Here is a 16,619-nt window from a genome sequence, read left to right on the forward strand (position 1 = left end):
TATGAATGGGTGTGAACGGGTGAATGAGGCAAGCTTTGAGTGCTCAGAGTAGAAAACCACTATATAAGAACCGGTCCATTTACCATTTACCAAGAGGGGCCTGGAAACCGAAGGGTCTGGCTCCCATTTTACTTTTAAATACTTGGAACGAAGTGCTCTAATGGGGTGATATGGTACTATAAGGTCATTAAGATAAGACAGGGGCTGATTATTCAAAACCTTTTATGTGAGGATTTTGAATCTTTTATTCTGGATAAAACAGGGAGCCAATAAATGTTCTGTTTCTAGTCCCTGTCAGGACTCTTGCTGCAGCATGTTGCTCAGAGCAGTCTGGAATTGATTTTTGACTAAATAATTAAAACTAATAATAACATATTACTATATTATATTACTAACAAATCCAGGACACCCCTGTTGATCCAGCAGCTCTTAATGAAGTTTGTAATAAGAATCGTGGTGAGTTCATTAGAAATATTTCACTTTTCTTTTTTAAATCAGTCATTACTGGAATCATCTGAAGTGCAAAAACAGTGGGATTATATATGAGAAGGACGGACTCAAAGACTGTCGTGTATCACATATATATTACATCGATGTCCAAAATCAATGCATCATTAATGAAACTGAAACAAAAGTACTGAATTTCATGTGGAAGACCAAACCTCAGCATTCAGGAAAGTCTTATACAGGAGCAAAGATAATGGACGTTACCCGGAGTTTTCCACTGTGAAACCAGGAATAACAGCTTAAAAATGTTTCTGTGATCTAAATCATTGTCAGCCTGGCAGGCAAATAGCGTGGACACCAAAGTTTGTGAACGTGATAACCTGAGAACAAAGACATGTAGGATTTTAAATCGGTACCATAGGTGTGTCTACTGGGAGGCTGAGGCTTAGCGCTGGTGGCTGCCAGTACTAAGTATTATTATACACCCTTATTTTAGTTGATCTTATCTTCTTTCCTTGTGTTTCAGTTAGTTTTTACTCAAACTGGGTGTAGAAGGAATCCCTGCAAAGGTTTCTTTTTCTTCTGTGTTATGTTTTATGTATTTCTCAGCTCTTTGCTTCCTTTACTTTAAACTTGTTTGTATGCTGGTGTGTAAATGTTCACACTTATCATAAAGTTTAAAAAAGTAGTAGGCGTGGTGATGAGCAGGAACAGGAGTAAAACTCCAGTAAGTGTACCAGTACTGTACCAGTGTGTAGCATTAAAGTCAAACTACAGTGGTTGTAGTATCAGTAGAGTAGTGTTAGTACTAGAGGTGGGAGGAGTAGAAGCAGGTGGAGGCACTGGCTTTAGGTTAGTACTGCCTTTCTCTGGTTCTCCTTTACAACTCATCTCCTTCTCATTTGCTGACAATGTGCAGAGCCATCATCCTTCAGAGCACACCGACTGATGACCCGTCAGCACTGAGCAGCCTGTACATCCTGACAGGACACGAAAGCAGCTACTGAGAGAGGACACGGGGCTCATTCGACGGTGTTACCAAAGAAAAGCACAGCCTGTCTGTAACTGTGGGGTGGAAACGATGCTCTGTTTCACTGAGGCTGTGCCAGGAAACGGTTCAATGCTGGGAATGACAAATGTTAGGAAGGTATCCTGCTGACTGTCCAGCCTTCACCTGTACACAAGACACCTGTCAAGGTCCTCGCTGGGGTTATAGTTGATAAAGCTTTCTAGCTTTTCTTGTCTATTCAGCTTACCTGCTTAAATCAGACCTTTCTGTTAAAGCTAATGCAGACTCCACTGATCCGCCCGCTCAGTGTGGACGGGAGAATAACCTGAACATGGCCTCTGGGACATCATCGTACTGATGTTATGAAGCGCTCAGTCAGGTTTTCTTCTTGATCAGACTGAGGGGCAGACTGAGTGTGTTTTGGTGCCTCAACATTCAGTCATATTCTGTAAAGCCATTTTCTGTCTGCATGCTGCACATAACCTCTTTGGACCAGAGTGCTGTGACACCTACACCTTACACCTGCAGGAGCTGCTCGGCCATAGAAAGCTGCTCTGTGAAGTGCACGGCTTTTTTGCCAGTGTTGATTTTATGGGTTTAATGTAATAACTAATTTTTCACATCATCGTCTGAGTCGTAATCCCAACGAGGAAACCTGGAATGTAAAACTTGATGGACGCTCCAGCTGAAGAGTGAAGTGTCAGACTTTTAATGGATCTTTCAAGCATTAGCGTACTTACAATGGCAGAAACAGTGCCACGTCTAAAGCATAGGAGCCATCTTCATCTCATTCTTCCCATTTCATGCAAGTTTCTTCTCATCCTCAGATGGACAGAATTTGGTTTGCTGACTTCATTCAGTCACACCATACTAGAGCATAAAAAGTGGAAATAAACTGGTCAGTAAGAAAGTGTGATGCTTGAAAGTATAGCGTAAGGACAGCAGCAGCACTGCATTTACACCTGATATGATGACTTCAGCATCTTTAAAGAACTGTGAAGGAATTATCAGTGCTAACACAACCTTAAGCACGTGATGTGACCGTATACACTGCTTACACTTTCAGTATCCTTACTTAAAGAGAACATCTCAGAAAAAAGTACAGTTAGCAAGAAGCTTTGAGAACAAGGCAGTGTTATTGTATGCTAACCACCGTGGTGGTGTAGCTTGTCCTGATAAAAAGTGAATGTGGTCACATTATACTTGTTAACTAAAATGAAAAAATAAAATAATTCCACTACATGGGTAAAGATATTTATGATATTTATGGAAAGGATACTATAAAAGTAACACTGGCCTTTCCATGAGAGAAACTTGAAGTACAGTATGCATGTTGAGATTAATGTTTGTTTAATATGTTTTTGCTACTATGTGAAGATGTGATGTTATTAACAACACAGAATAGACAGAAATAAAGATTTTCATACTCTTGGAGTTTTATGAAGAGTTTGTTGGGTTGTTCTTCTTTGAATGTGTGGATCGATGCTTCTGCAATTTATATCTTAATCCTTCAATTTGTAAAAAACATTTTGAATTCCGTTTGAGAAGATAAATGAAGGTTCTTGCGTTCAAGTGGAGGCTCTAGCAGACTGAGAAAGTAACTGCATAACTGGTCAAAGGAGCTTGTAAAGAAAAGCGTCTGGACTTCTTTAAGTTACTTGAAGACGTTTCACCTCTCATCCGAGAAGCTTCTTCAGTTCTAAGGTCAAATGGTGGAGAGTCCCAGATAACTGCATAACTGTGTTATTCCTGCACCCATAGCAGCAAGTAAGTGAAGGCAGTGATGAGGGCTGATGAGTTCTCAGATCACTCAGTCAGTCTCTGAGCGTCACCTTTATTGTGATCGCGCACTTTAAGCTTTCATGCCTGTATTTTTGCACAATTGTGATAATACTGTATTGAAAGAAATCTGTGCACAGACGAACATGGGGTGGCTTTGCTCAGGTAGTAGAGGAAGGTGCTTCAATCCCCGTCTGCATGCCAAATATCCCTGGGCAAGATACCAACGCAGAGTTGCTCTCCGAATGTGTGTGAACATTACACAGAAAGTGCTTACAGAGAAAAGTGCTTGCGTACACCTGAATGAGGCAAGTTCTTTAAAGTGCTTTGAGTACTATATAAGAACCAGTCCATTTACATCGCCAAAGCACTCAATACTCTCTTTACGAAGTTCTCTGTAGTTTGTTTCTCCAGCACCATATTTGACCGCGGTCAAGTGAGCCCTCACTTACGACGACACAGTCAAGCCAGCCGCACCTAAAATGTTGTTGCACTATTCTTATGCATATTACGGTACGGGTGCCAACTGGCTTAGAAATGCAGTCTTTTGTGTCCTGACCAGAGATGGGCAGTAACGCGTTACTTGTAATCCGATTACTTTTTTCAAGTAACAAGTAAAGTAAGGGATTACTATTGCAAAAACGATAATTAGATTACCGTTACTTTCCCGTAGGAACGCTGCGTTACTAAAACAGTGATTTTTTTGCGAGAATGTCTCATGACAGTGACGTAAGCAAGTGCAACGTCCGTGACAACAGCTGTGTGCAGATCAACAATGGATAATATATCGAGTGCGGGAGAGAATATGAGCGTGCAGCGTTTAAAGCGTGGAAGTACTGACCTTACTTTAAGTTTGATTCCATAAAAAGTGACAAAAACATTAGTGTCCGTTGTGCGTGGGAAGAAAACTTCTTTTTACGGCGAAAAAACCCCCTAAACTTCCAAGCAAGCACCGAGTGCGCTATGACGTAATGGGAAAGTCACAGAGAAACTCGCGGATTCTTCAACTGACCGCGGCACACCTGCACCAGGGTAAACCTCCGCCTACCCTACTCCTGCTTTACAGGTGAAAATAGAGCCAAAGGACCGCTAGTCTTTGATTTTATTTATTTTCTGCTGTGTTTTACTTGCATCTATTTGAAAGAGTGAGTGTAAACACAAAAAAGATTTTATTTTATGTGCTGGAATGGGCAGAAAATAAGTTTAAATATTAAACAAATTTCTTCCAGTCAGAGAATGTTGCATATAATTCAATTTTTGCTTGATGCATAAAGTTAAAAGATTAAAACTAATTAAACAAGTTTTAAAAAGAGAGACTTTTCCATTTGATTACATTTTATATGATGAATTATGCAGAAAAAGTAGAATTGGGCTGAAAGATCTATCGCTTTATCACCTATTCAGGTTGTAAATCGTGTTTTTAAAAAGTAACTAAGTAATTAATTACTTTTGAAAATAAGTAATCAGTAAAGTAACAGGATTACTTTTTGGGGGAAGTAATCAGTAATTAGTTACTGATTACTTTTTTCAAGTAACTTGACCAACTCTGGTCCTGACACTATTGTACTTCACAATCCACTCCCAGTTTTGGTTCATCTCCACTTTTCCACTTTTTCCACTCCACCCTGTGATCCACAGCCCAAATTACTGTACGATTCAGAGAAAATTAACAGTAAAATTTACCCAATTTACTGTACTGTACTCTATATTTTCTCATATTTGAGCTCAGATTACAGGAAAACTGTAAGAGGTGACACTGATATCTCACTAGATTCTGACTCTGGGTGACCCCCACACACCCAAGATTACTGTACGGTTTCTGAGATTGCTTTGTTAACCCTCTCAAGGCAGGCATTGCAGATATGCAACAGTTAAAAGCTAACAACCTGATCACCCCACATACATATTTCATGAGTTTACTCAGAAGTACCACTGCAGGTATTCTTTTGTGCATTAGCAACAAAAACTTAATTTGAGCCTGAGAGGGTTAAGCATGAGTATGACAAAGGCTAAGAAAATATACTGCCTACAATAATATCAAATTTAAACAACAAATTACAAAATTGCCACACCTGCTGTTATTGCCAGGTGTTCGATAGAGCATTATTTAGTCATAAAAAATACATATCACTGAAATATCATCAGTAAAAGAAACACTCTGTCATGGTCCTGGGTCAGTGACCCAGTGCTTTTAGTTATCATTTTCTAGTTTATTATGATGATGATGATTATTATTATTGTTTGAGTTCTATGTGTGATATTCGGTCTGCCTTTGAGTCTGTGTCTCTGTCTGTCTATGGTGTCACCCCATCTGTTTGTGAAGCTGTCTGTTTAGATCTGTGTCTTGTTTGGTTCCCCGTGTCTGAGTTTCCTGTTTTATTGTGAAGGTCTCTGTCTGATGTGAGTATGTTCAGTTTACATTTCCCCTGTCCCATCAGCTCTGATTTCTCCCAGCTGTGTTGCCCTCCTGTCTCTCATCCCCTGATTACTGGTGTGTGTGTATTTAAGCCCTGTGTGTTCTCCTGCATGTTGCCGGTTCGTCTGTATTACTCAGTGTATCCACCGTGCCTGCTCCTTGCTTTTCATCGTCATTCTCCTCTGCTCGTTTTCAATCAGGATTGTGCTCTGTAGTTTAGTTGTTTCCCAGTTTAGTTTAGTTCGAGCCCCGTTTGCTGTTTGTCCACATTCTTTTTGTGTTCAATAAATCACCTTCACTTCTCCACGACTGCCTGTGATTGGATCCTCATTTATTCCGCACGGCTCGCCTCGGCAGCCGTGACACACTCACTATGTAAGACATGTTAGCAAATTCAGTTAATAAATAATGTATCAAATCTATACAGATGTTTGAAGGTATATTGCAAAGCATGTTTGTTTCTTATGGCTTACAAATGTGTTTGCCTTTAACATAATTTACATTTCATTTATACAGTTTCACAGACGAAACAAAATAGGTTTCCTGAACTGTTCTTCGTGGCCTAATTTTGAATCCTTCTGAGGGGGATGCATTATCCATGAAGGTGGGCAATTTGTTCGTCGATCTCTGACCCTCGCTGACTCTGACGCCTCCTAATTCTGCTTCCAGCCTCGCTGATTAATTTGTTGTCACTGATGCTGTCACCAGTTGTACACAACATCTCTGTTTGTCCACCAGTCTAATCTGTAATTCAGGTGAACCCAGAATTACCTGCATCTTTGTAATGTTTCAGAAAATATACACTATATGTTGATGGGCTTTGTCCCACTTTTCTTTCCTTTATAAGTAAGAATCTCTGTGGTTTTAATGACAATTCATATACAGATTGTGGAGGACATTTTATTCAACACTCAAAAAAGTTCCTCACCAGCAGACTGTAGTACAATTTCAGCCCACAGTTAATAAACCCATCCAATGCAGCGTTATCAGAGAAATTATGCAAGTGTTATGTTTGTATGTACTGGTAATCTATTTATCATTTATCATGATTCCTGCTCTGATGATTACTTTCTTCTCCTTCTGTAATTTTAACAGATAAAGGATGTTGAACATTAAGCTCCAAACAGGATGAATGAGGAAGACCACAGAGGAGAATCGTGGATGTAGTGAAAGAATATATGCAGATGGTTTTTTTCCTGGTGGAGGAGCAACTTCTGATACCATCTTAAAGAAAAAAACACATAAAATTGAAGAGTAAAAATAATGACAACAATATGTCTAAATTTTTTATTAAGTTTTTAGAGCAAATGCAGTCTTGTCATGGTCAGAGTTGCCCACTCATATTTAACTAATTCAAATACAATTACTGCATTTAAATGCTTATGTTCTAATAAAAGGCATCGTTTAATACTTCTGCCATGACAACCCAAATAAATCAATGAGAGGGAAACGGGAAGATTAGTCATCAGGCAAGGTTTACTGTTCATTTACCATGCCTTGATAACAGTAAGCTTAACAAAAGAAAAATGTTGGCGACGAGAAAAGGTGTTCTGTCAAAACATCCTACCGTAGCGTAAATTTATAGTCTTGTCTATCAATCCGTGCTACCTTATCAGAATATGCTACCTTACGTGGTTAATGGCTCCGTTGTATAGGTAGCGTGTTCAGATGGCCCAATCACACTATTAAAACATGCTTCCTGCTGGGATTTATATAGGTAGCATGTTCAGATGGCCAAATCACACTATTAAAACATGCTTCCTGCTTGGATTTATATAGGTAGCGTGTTCAGATGGCCAAATCACACTATTAAAACATGCTTCCTGCTGGGATTTATATAGGTAGCGTGTTCAGATGGCCAAATCACACTATTAAAACATGCTTCCTGCTGGGATTTATATAGGTAGCATGTTCAGATGGCCAAATCACACTATTAAAACATGCTTCCTGCTTGGATTTATATAGGTAGCATGTTCAGATGACCCAATCACACTATTAAAACATGCTTCCTGCTGGGATTTATATAGGTAGCATGTTCAGATGGCCAAATCACACTATTAAAACATGCTTCCTGCTGGGATTTATATAGGTAGCGTGTTCAGATGGCCAAATCACACTATTAAAACATGCTTCCTGCTGGGATTTATATAGGTAGCATGTTCAGATGACCCAATCACACTATTAAAACATGCTTCCTGCTGGGATTTATATAGGTAGCGTGTTCAGATGGCCAAATCACACTATTAAAACATGCTTCCTGCTGGGATTTATATAGGTAGCGTGTTCAGATGGCCAAATCACACTATTAAAACATGCTTCCTGCTGGGATTTATATAGGTAGCGTGTTCAGATGGCCAAATCACACTATTAAAACATGCTTCCTGCTGGGATTTATATAGGTAGCGTGTTCAGATGACCCAATCACACTATTAAAACATGCTTCCTGCTGGGATTTATATAGGTAGCGTGTTCAGATGGCCAAATCACACTATTAAAACATGCTTCCTGCTTGGATTTATATAGGTAGCATGTTCAGATGGCCAAATCACACTATTAAAACATGCTTCCTGCTGGGATTTATATAGGTAGCGTGTTCAGATGGCCAAATCACACTATTAAAACATGCTTCCTGCTGGGATTTATATAGGTAGCGTGTTCAGATGACCCAATCACACTATTAAAACATGCTTCCTGCTGGGATTTATATAGGTAGCGTGTTCAGATGACCCAATCACACTATTAAAACATGCTTCCTGCTTGGATTTATATAGGTAGCGTGTTCAGATGACCCAATCACACTATTAAAACATGCTTCCTGCTGGGATTTATATAGGTAGCGTGTTCAGATGGCCAAATCACACTATTAAAACATGCTTCCTGCTTGGATTTATATAGGTAGCATGTTCAGATGGCCAAATCACACTATTAAAACATGCTTCCTGCTGGGATTTATATAGGTAGCGTGTTCAGATGGCCAAATCACACTATTAAAACATGCTTCCTGCTGGGATTTATATAGGTAGCGTGTTCAGATGACCCAATCACACTATTAAAACATGCTTCCTGCTGGGATTTATATAGGTAGCGTGTTCAGATGACCCAATCACACTATTAAAACATGCTTCCTGCTTGGATTTATATAGGTAGCGTGTTCAGATGACCCAATCACACTATTAAAACATGCTTCCTGCTGGGATTTATATAGGTAGCGTGTTCAGATGGCCCAATCACACTATTAAAACATGCTTCCTGCTGGGATTTATATAGGTAGCGTGTTCAGATGACCCAATCACACTATTAAAACATGCTTCCTGCTGGGATTTATATAGGTAGCGTGTTCAGATGGCCAAATCACACTATTAAAACATGCTTCCTGCTGGGATTTATATAGGTAGCGTGTTCAGATGACCCAATCACACTATTAAAACATGCTTCCTGCTGGGATTTATATAGGTAGCGTGTTCAGATGACCCAATCACACTATTAAAACATGCTTCCTGCTGGGATTTATATAGGTAGCGTGTTCAGATGACCCAATCACACTATTAAAACATGCTTCCTGCTGGGATTTATATAGGTAGCGTGTTCAGATGGCCAAATCACACTATTAAAACATGCTTCCTGCTGGGATTTATATAGGTAGCATGTTCAGATGACCCAATCACACTATTAAAACATGCTTCCTGCTTGGATTTATATAGGTAGCATGTTCAGATGACCAAATCACACTATTAAAACATGCTTCCTGCTGGGATTTATATAGGTAGCGTGTTCAGATGGCCAAATCACACTATTAAAACATGCTTCCTGCTGGGATTTATATAGGTAGCGTGTTCAGATGACCCAATCACACTATTAAAACATGCTTCCTGCTGGGATTTATATAGGTAGCGTGTTCAGATGACCCAATCACACTATTAAAACATGCTTCCTGCTGGGATTTATATAGGTAGCGTGTTCAGATGGCCAAATCACACTATTAAAACATGCTTCCTGCTGGGATTTATATAGGTAGCATGTTCAGATGACCCAATCACACTATTAAAACATGCTTCCTGCTTGGATTTATATAGGTAGCGTGTTCAGATGGCCAAATCACACTATTAAAACATGCTTCCTGCTGGGATTTATATAGGTAGCGTGTTCAGATGGCCAAATCACACTATTAAAACATGCTTCCTGCTGGGATTTATATAGGTAGCGTGTTCAGATGGCCAAATCACACTATTAAAACATGCTTCCTGCTGGGATTTATATAGGTAGCGTGTTCAGATGGCCAAATCACACTATACATAACATAAGACTGAATGTCAGTTTGTTTTGCTTTTAAGTGGGTGAGTGATGGTGTTCAGTGTAATTGAGCAAACTCCCTTTAGTGTGTTTCAGCTGGGTGACTGTGCTGCCCTTCCATCGAAGCACTTGTTTGTTGTTTTGCTTTATTGTTTTAGTTTGTGTTTGGTGGCTATCCTGGGTGGGGGTACGCTTCAGAGTTTGGTAGGAGACTATATCTCTGGTCTGCTGCCTGCTCTCGAGTTCGCGTTTAAAGTTGCCTCGAGCCTGGTACACCACTGAAGACTAGGGTAGGGAAAGTAAGGGATTTGTTGTTTTTAGTGTACTTTTGGTTTTGTGTTGTAGCAGGTCAGGTAATCATTTTGGGTTTGACTGTTGTGCTCTTTTGTGTTGGTCACATGTTACTTTTTGTGTGTTCAGTGTGGCAACTTCAGATCCTCATGTAGGGGCATCCATGCTTAAAGATGCCAACTTGCTTCAGAGGAACTTTTAATTTGTTTAGGGGTCCTAGAGGAACCCTTTTAAGGGAGGAGGTGTTACGTCCCTCTGCAGCTTCTAATCGTCTCAGTGTTTTCAGCTGGTGCTAATTGGCCACACCTAGTCAGGTGTGGATAAAAGCATACCTGAGGCAAGCTTCCCGGCAGTGCACTAGTCTTTGCCTTGGTGGCACCAGCCATTTTAGCCAACCTGGTTTTCCATTTTAGGATGAAACCTCTTCTCACCCACACTCTGCTATTCATCTCTGTTTTTATGTTGCGGCTTTTGAGCCGGGTCGTAACACTGAAGATTACAAAGATCAACATTAAGACCAGTCTGTGCATTCAAAGCAGTGACAGAAAAGAGTGTGGGGCATTAACCCCCACTCACTGAAATGGCATCCAAGATGCCTTCATAACTTTAAGAAAAGGAAAGAAAAAAGGCAATAAAATGCAACAGCCTTTAAATTTGGTTTTATTTGTAGAGTAAATGTAATAGCATACATGTTAAATAAACATTTAATTCCCACGAAACATACTAATGATATGGCAGACATCGAAACAGGTAAAAGAAACAATCATATTTATTCATTTTCATTCATTTAAAATACCCTTTACAAAGTATATATATATAGAAACATAATCCAACATATGTGGAAAAAAAACAAAAACTGACACCCTGCTTTAAACGCACATATATAAAAGTTACTCTTTTAATAATTTCTACTTTGTTGTCCTGATGACGCAGTCGTTCACCTGCATGTGGTGCAATCCAATTAGGCTGTCAGTAGTACTTCAGGTCTCCCAGCCCTTTGCCAGACAGGAGGAGACACCAACCCCCAGGTAACTCAAACAAAGATGTATTAATATAACATAAAACAGAGCTTTGACCTTGCAAGGTTAATATGTGTGCACGCCATATAAACATTGGAAGGTGTGATGGAAAAATGAATACATTTAATAAAGAAACGATATTGAACAATAAATGGAATATTTTAAAGTAGTGACTGTAAATTAAACTAAAGTGAATCAACGGGTGGTGAGGTGTGGAGCTTACCATGTGTGGCATGCCATCACACATGGCAACTGTCATGACCAACTCAGCGTGGAAACCTGAGATGAACCTAAAAAGTAGAAAACTCAGGGTTTTTTTTTTTTTATAATTTCTACTTTTTGTTGGCAGTCGCTGTCCTGATGACGCAGTCGTTCACCTGTGGGGGAGAAAACAAAACAAAATTGTCAAAAATGTTAAAGTTACAGTGAAACTTCAAATCCTTGTACAATTCAGTGGTATTTATACTGTAAACTTAATCCCTATGCTGTAAACTGACATGTAACTCTAGGAATCACTCATTTCAGCCACCTTTGCCACCATTTTCCACATTAATTAGAAGAAGAAATTAAATAAATGAATCGATTAGCTCAAAGAAATTCCACTGCAGACGAGTGTTTTGGTGGTTAAACTGCAAAGCAAGCCACGCACATGGTGCAGGCCACTTCTGTGGGCTCTATCAGGGATTTATGTGACTAGTCGACTAATTGTCACTAGTCTGTATCAGACTTACCAGTCGTTCAATCTAATTGTTAACATTTTAATTGATGCCCAATGCTGGTACATCATTGTGTTCTAAATGTTAGGCAGCGATCTACCACCAGATGGTGCACTGTTGTTGAGAAACACCATAAATCTATTAATCTACCCTGATCTTCTTGTTAACACTGAGATCGCAGATACACGCAGAGGAAATTAGTTTCCTGAGAGGTGGAAAACCTCTCCTTTAGGAGAGCAGTTAAGTCAATGGGGGAGGGGCTCAGAGTAGAGTCACTACTCCTTCACATCAAAAGGTGACAGCCACCTTGGCCAGGAGGCTGTTCCAGCTGGGCACGTCCTACCAGTAGGAGGCCCCAGCATCCTTGGTCATGCTAGCCAGTTTACATCTATCAGCTGTGGTCAGGAGTAGTCCTTCCTGCTGCCCCCACAACCTGACTAGAAAACGGCTGTATAATGTATTACCTGAATCATTCTCGCCACACTTAGACGTACTTTTAGATTCTCAAATGATTGTCATATTTTAATAGAACATCTTTTGTAGTAACGCATTTTCATTTGTATTTAACAGAATGTGATAAATGGTTTAAGATACCTCTGCGTCTAGTTTGACAGTTTCTATTAATCAGTTCTGAAAATCAACTCAATATCTGAATGTTCCTTAGTTTTACATTAGTTGGTTAGTCTAATTATTTCCCCCTCGATTAGTCGACTAGTAAATAAGACGCCAGGAACATCCCTACTCTTCAGACAAAATGTGAGTATGAATTACACACCAAGGTATTAAAATGGATATGGAGTATGGCTTTGGTTTACCATAAACAGCTGATGTAAGGACATCATTAATGTACTCTGTCCAATGAACACTGGAAACAAGACTGCACTGACCTTGCTGGCAAACCTCAATGAGTTCAGAGTTTCCCCAAAGCTGTCGGGCTCCGGAGCAATGTTAACAAACATCAAGCTGCAAATAAAGACATCCAAAATTAGTGCCAAAGAATAAACAGTCACAATCTGAAGTGGTGAGATCAAACGCTGTTAAATATTTTTTGGGGATAAATTCCTTCAGTTTTATGTGTCGTCATTATAAAGATTTGTGATGTCAACAAACTCACGTTTTGCCGTTTCCCCCCCAAACATCCCTGAAGGAGGTACGTGAGCTTCGAGTTCCTGTAAGCTACGTAAGTCTCCTGGAACACAAAGGCCAAAAAAATCATTAATACTGTAAATGTAAAGAAAGCAGGTGTGACATCTAAGACTACAGAAACTGCAGCTGCAGACCTTTTTGGCCAGAGCGGCGATAACGACGCCCAGGTTGGACAGTGAGCTGTTGATGGCGGTCATCTCTTTGAAACGGTCACCCTGAGACTGGCTCTTCACCATTCGCTCACTGCCAGCCAAGTCCACCAGGCACAGAGTGGCTACACACACAGAGAAAACCAACTCTTATAGGAAGCAGTGATCCGTTTTTCCTTCCATTAAAGGTAGTTTTAATACTTTACAAAACACTTCTTTTAGCGCTCAGGGGCTCAAACATTAACGTTGAGTCATCAGAGCAGATTTTGCACTGGTTACAGTAACAATAACTAACCAGACTAAATATTATAGATCCAAAAAGAAGAAACCACATTCCTGATGCTGGTACTTCCAGTGTGATACATTTGCACTTGACATCCCTGCCGGCATTAACTCCCTCAATATCCAGCTGGAAGACTGAGTGGGAGCGAGACGAGCGGTCATTCTGGGCTGTCTGGGCAGTGGAGCGATTCTGATTGGCCAAAGCAATCAGACGGAGAACCTGAGAGGACGAGGGAACGTTTTAAAACATAGAGCATCGATAAAGTTTGATGTATTTTCAAAGTTTGGTAACAATTTGTCAGCAGATTTGAAATTAATTTGTTCTGAGCTACAGATGTCTGTCTGCTGTACCTGATCCTCATTGGAGACCCGCTCATAGGTGAGATTAGTGATTGTCAATTCGTTGCTGGCTGTCTTGCGGATCTCATGCTCAGGTCTCTTGCTGGACTTGCCGGTGAACACAAGGTCCCTCAGGGTCTCATTGTAAATTTCGACGAAGCTCGCTGTGAACGTGAACTGTGAAGTGAGTGGGGGTTAATGCCCCACACTCTTTTCTGTCACTGCTTTGAATGCACAGACTGGTCTTAATGTTGATCTTTGTAATCTTCAGTGTTACGACCCGGCTCAAAAGCCGCAACATAAAAACAGAGATGAATAGCAGAGTGTGGGTGAGAAGAGGTTTCATCCTAAAATGGAAAACCAGGTTGGCTAAAATGGCTGGTGCCACCAAGGCAAAGACTAGTGCACTGCCGGGAAGCTTGCCTCAGGTATGCTTTTATCCACACCTGACTAGGTGTGGCCAATTAGCACCAGCTGAAAACACTGAGACGATTAGAAGCTGCAGAGGGACGTAACATTCAGTATTGATATTTGTAAATGTAAACTATGAGGATTTATTTATTTTTAATTCTTTTCTTTTTTTTCCCTCTTTTTTTCTTTTTCCAAATAAATGTCCCGATTGAGTAATGAAACTAACCCAAAGGAGAATTCTAACAATATTAGACAGGCCATTCAATATGCTTTATCGTGGACAACTCGTGGCTAAAAACCCACACACACACACACACAAACCTCTAATCAAACATGAAAACAGATAATCCAGCTGAAGCTTCAGACAGCCGTCAGACAGTGAAACACTGCCATCTGCTGGACTCGAATAACAAAGACGCTGCTTTGACGGGTGAGGGAGTTTCAACAAGTCTGCAACGACTCAAGCATCAAACTACAGAACTATTCTAGCGGACATGGTGCTCTAATGACTGCTTCATTAACGCAGCTCAGAAAGGATCAAACATATCAATAAATCATAAAACACAAAACGTCTCTTATTGCCCAGGGCTCAGGAAGTGAGTGTGTTCCTTATAGCCTATTAAACCTTAGCAGGTTATTTTGATGTGTTACAGATGAAACAGCTATCCAGTAACATTCAGCTACAAAAACGCTTTTTTATAATTACTTTTTTACAGCTTCGCACTTTTACACAAGTTTTATCATCAGTGTCACAATGGCTGCTGCTAAAATTGAGTACAAGATATTTGTTGGCCTGATTAAAAGGTCTTGATGCGTGCTCAATCATCAGGGAAGTAAATCTCCAAAAGTTGATTCTGTTCTTCTGGACGTAGCGTTTTCAGTCAGAGAAACCAGCCGACTGAAGGAACAATGGGCTGGGAGGTCAGTTCCTTAATCATGATTATGCAAATTCTCATGACCATTGATCAACAACCACTGATCAATGGTCCTGAGTACCATTCACAGAGAGTTGGAGAACGGCTGCAATCACAGCATTGTAAGATGGTGACAGATGTACCCTTAGGCCCCCTCCTTGATTCAGAGAGGGTCTTTCCCTTTTCACGTAAATGGCCTCCTTGACTCCGCCCTCAAACCAGCGTTCATTGCAGTTATTGTTGACAATCACATTGTGTCGTGTAACCATCCAGCTCACATATTCAATGTAAATGATTTGTTGAACTGAAGACATGATGAATGTTCCTGCATTAAAACACATCCAGCCTAGTGTTCTCACTCTCCCTAAATGGATCTGTTACATTAGTGATATATGGGAGTTGTGTTTCAGTCTTTTCCACATGAGGACATTTACATTTAGTTTTTGCTTTACTGATGAGTGGCTGGTTAACCTGCAGTGGTTGAAGTATGTGTCGGTCGTCTGGAAGAGTAGGTGTAGAAGACGTCTTTAATGAATGTAATGCTCTGAAGGTGTCAGTGATTACTGTGAATTCATTATAAAAGTGGATTTCAGTGAATAAAGTGAATAAAGACAGGCCCTCATGGTGACGCTCAGGTGTCCATAAAGTGTAACAGGAGAGCTTTGTCATACTTTCAGAGATTTTACATGAGCCAGTCTTTCAAAAATTACATAAATAAATAATTCATTCATTCATCCACAGGAAACACAATGCTCATATCTGAAAGTAAACTCTGATATATATCCCCGACTAGAGTTACTACTAAATAAAGGATCGCCCCAAAATGACTAAATATATAAAGACACTCTCCAGAAGAAGTTAAAGGGATTTTATTTATTGTACAAGCAATATCTTCATAAGAATTACAAATTCTGCAGACATATTACCTTCTTACTGAACCTGAACAACTCACACACAGACGTGTCTGCTGCTTATCTTTGTTCAAACATGATGTTTTATCTTCTCTTCAAAACACATTACTCATCTTTCTGGCATCGTGTTACATGAAAACACCTGCATTCTACCTGTGTCATTGTACCACAAAGACAATGATTGCAACACTGTGCTTGCAAAATAGAAGAAATAAGACGACCAGCAAATACATAAAAGATGGTAAAAGTGATTCCATCTTTGTGTCTCCTCCCATTGTTTCCCCAGTCTGTCTAGTTCCCATATTCCCAGGACACCGCTGGACAACAAGTGGGTATTCCAAGACTGAGAGACAGCCAGAGTTGGCAAAAGATCAGACATTCTCCACTTAAGTAGAAGTAAAAATACTATTGTTCCAGTGAAAGTTAAAGTACTGATTCAACTTCATTACTCAGCTAAAGCAAAAAAGTACAGGCTCGAAGCGCTTACAGAGAAAAGCAGA

General features: G+C 40.0%; 1 protein-coding gene and 1 long non-coding RNA gene across 2 annotated transcripts in view; both read right to left on the reverse strand.

Annotated features, from left to right (window-relative positions):
• The window catches only part of LOC309700493 (uncharacterized protein), a 2,098,293-nt gene that overhangs the window by 1,867,467 nt on the left and 214,207 nt on the right, over positions 1-16,619 (reverse strand). The window lies entirely within an intron of this gene.
• LOC309701414 lies at positions 11,095-14,578 on the reverse strand. Its single transcript, XR_014274976.1, has 5 exons — positions 13,896-14,578; positions 13,626-13,764; positions 13,248-13,387; positions 13,082-13,156; positions 11,095-12,930 (listed from the first exon to the last, which is right to left on the reverse strand). It is a non-coding gene; the product is annotated as an uncharacterized lncRNA (long non-coding RNA).

Source organism: Aulonocara stuartgranti, assembly GCF_965226115.1.
Source record: "Aulonocara stuartgranti genome assembly, chromosome: 3".
In the NCBI taxonomy this organism is placed as follows: domain Eukaryota; kingdom Metazoa; phylum Chordata; class Actinopteri; order Cichliformes; family Cichlidae; genus Aulonocara; species Aulonocara stuartgranti.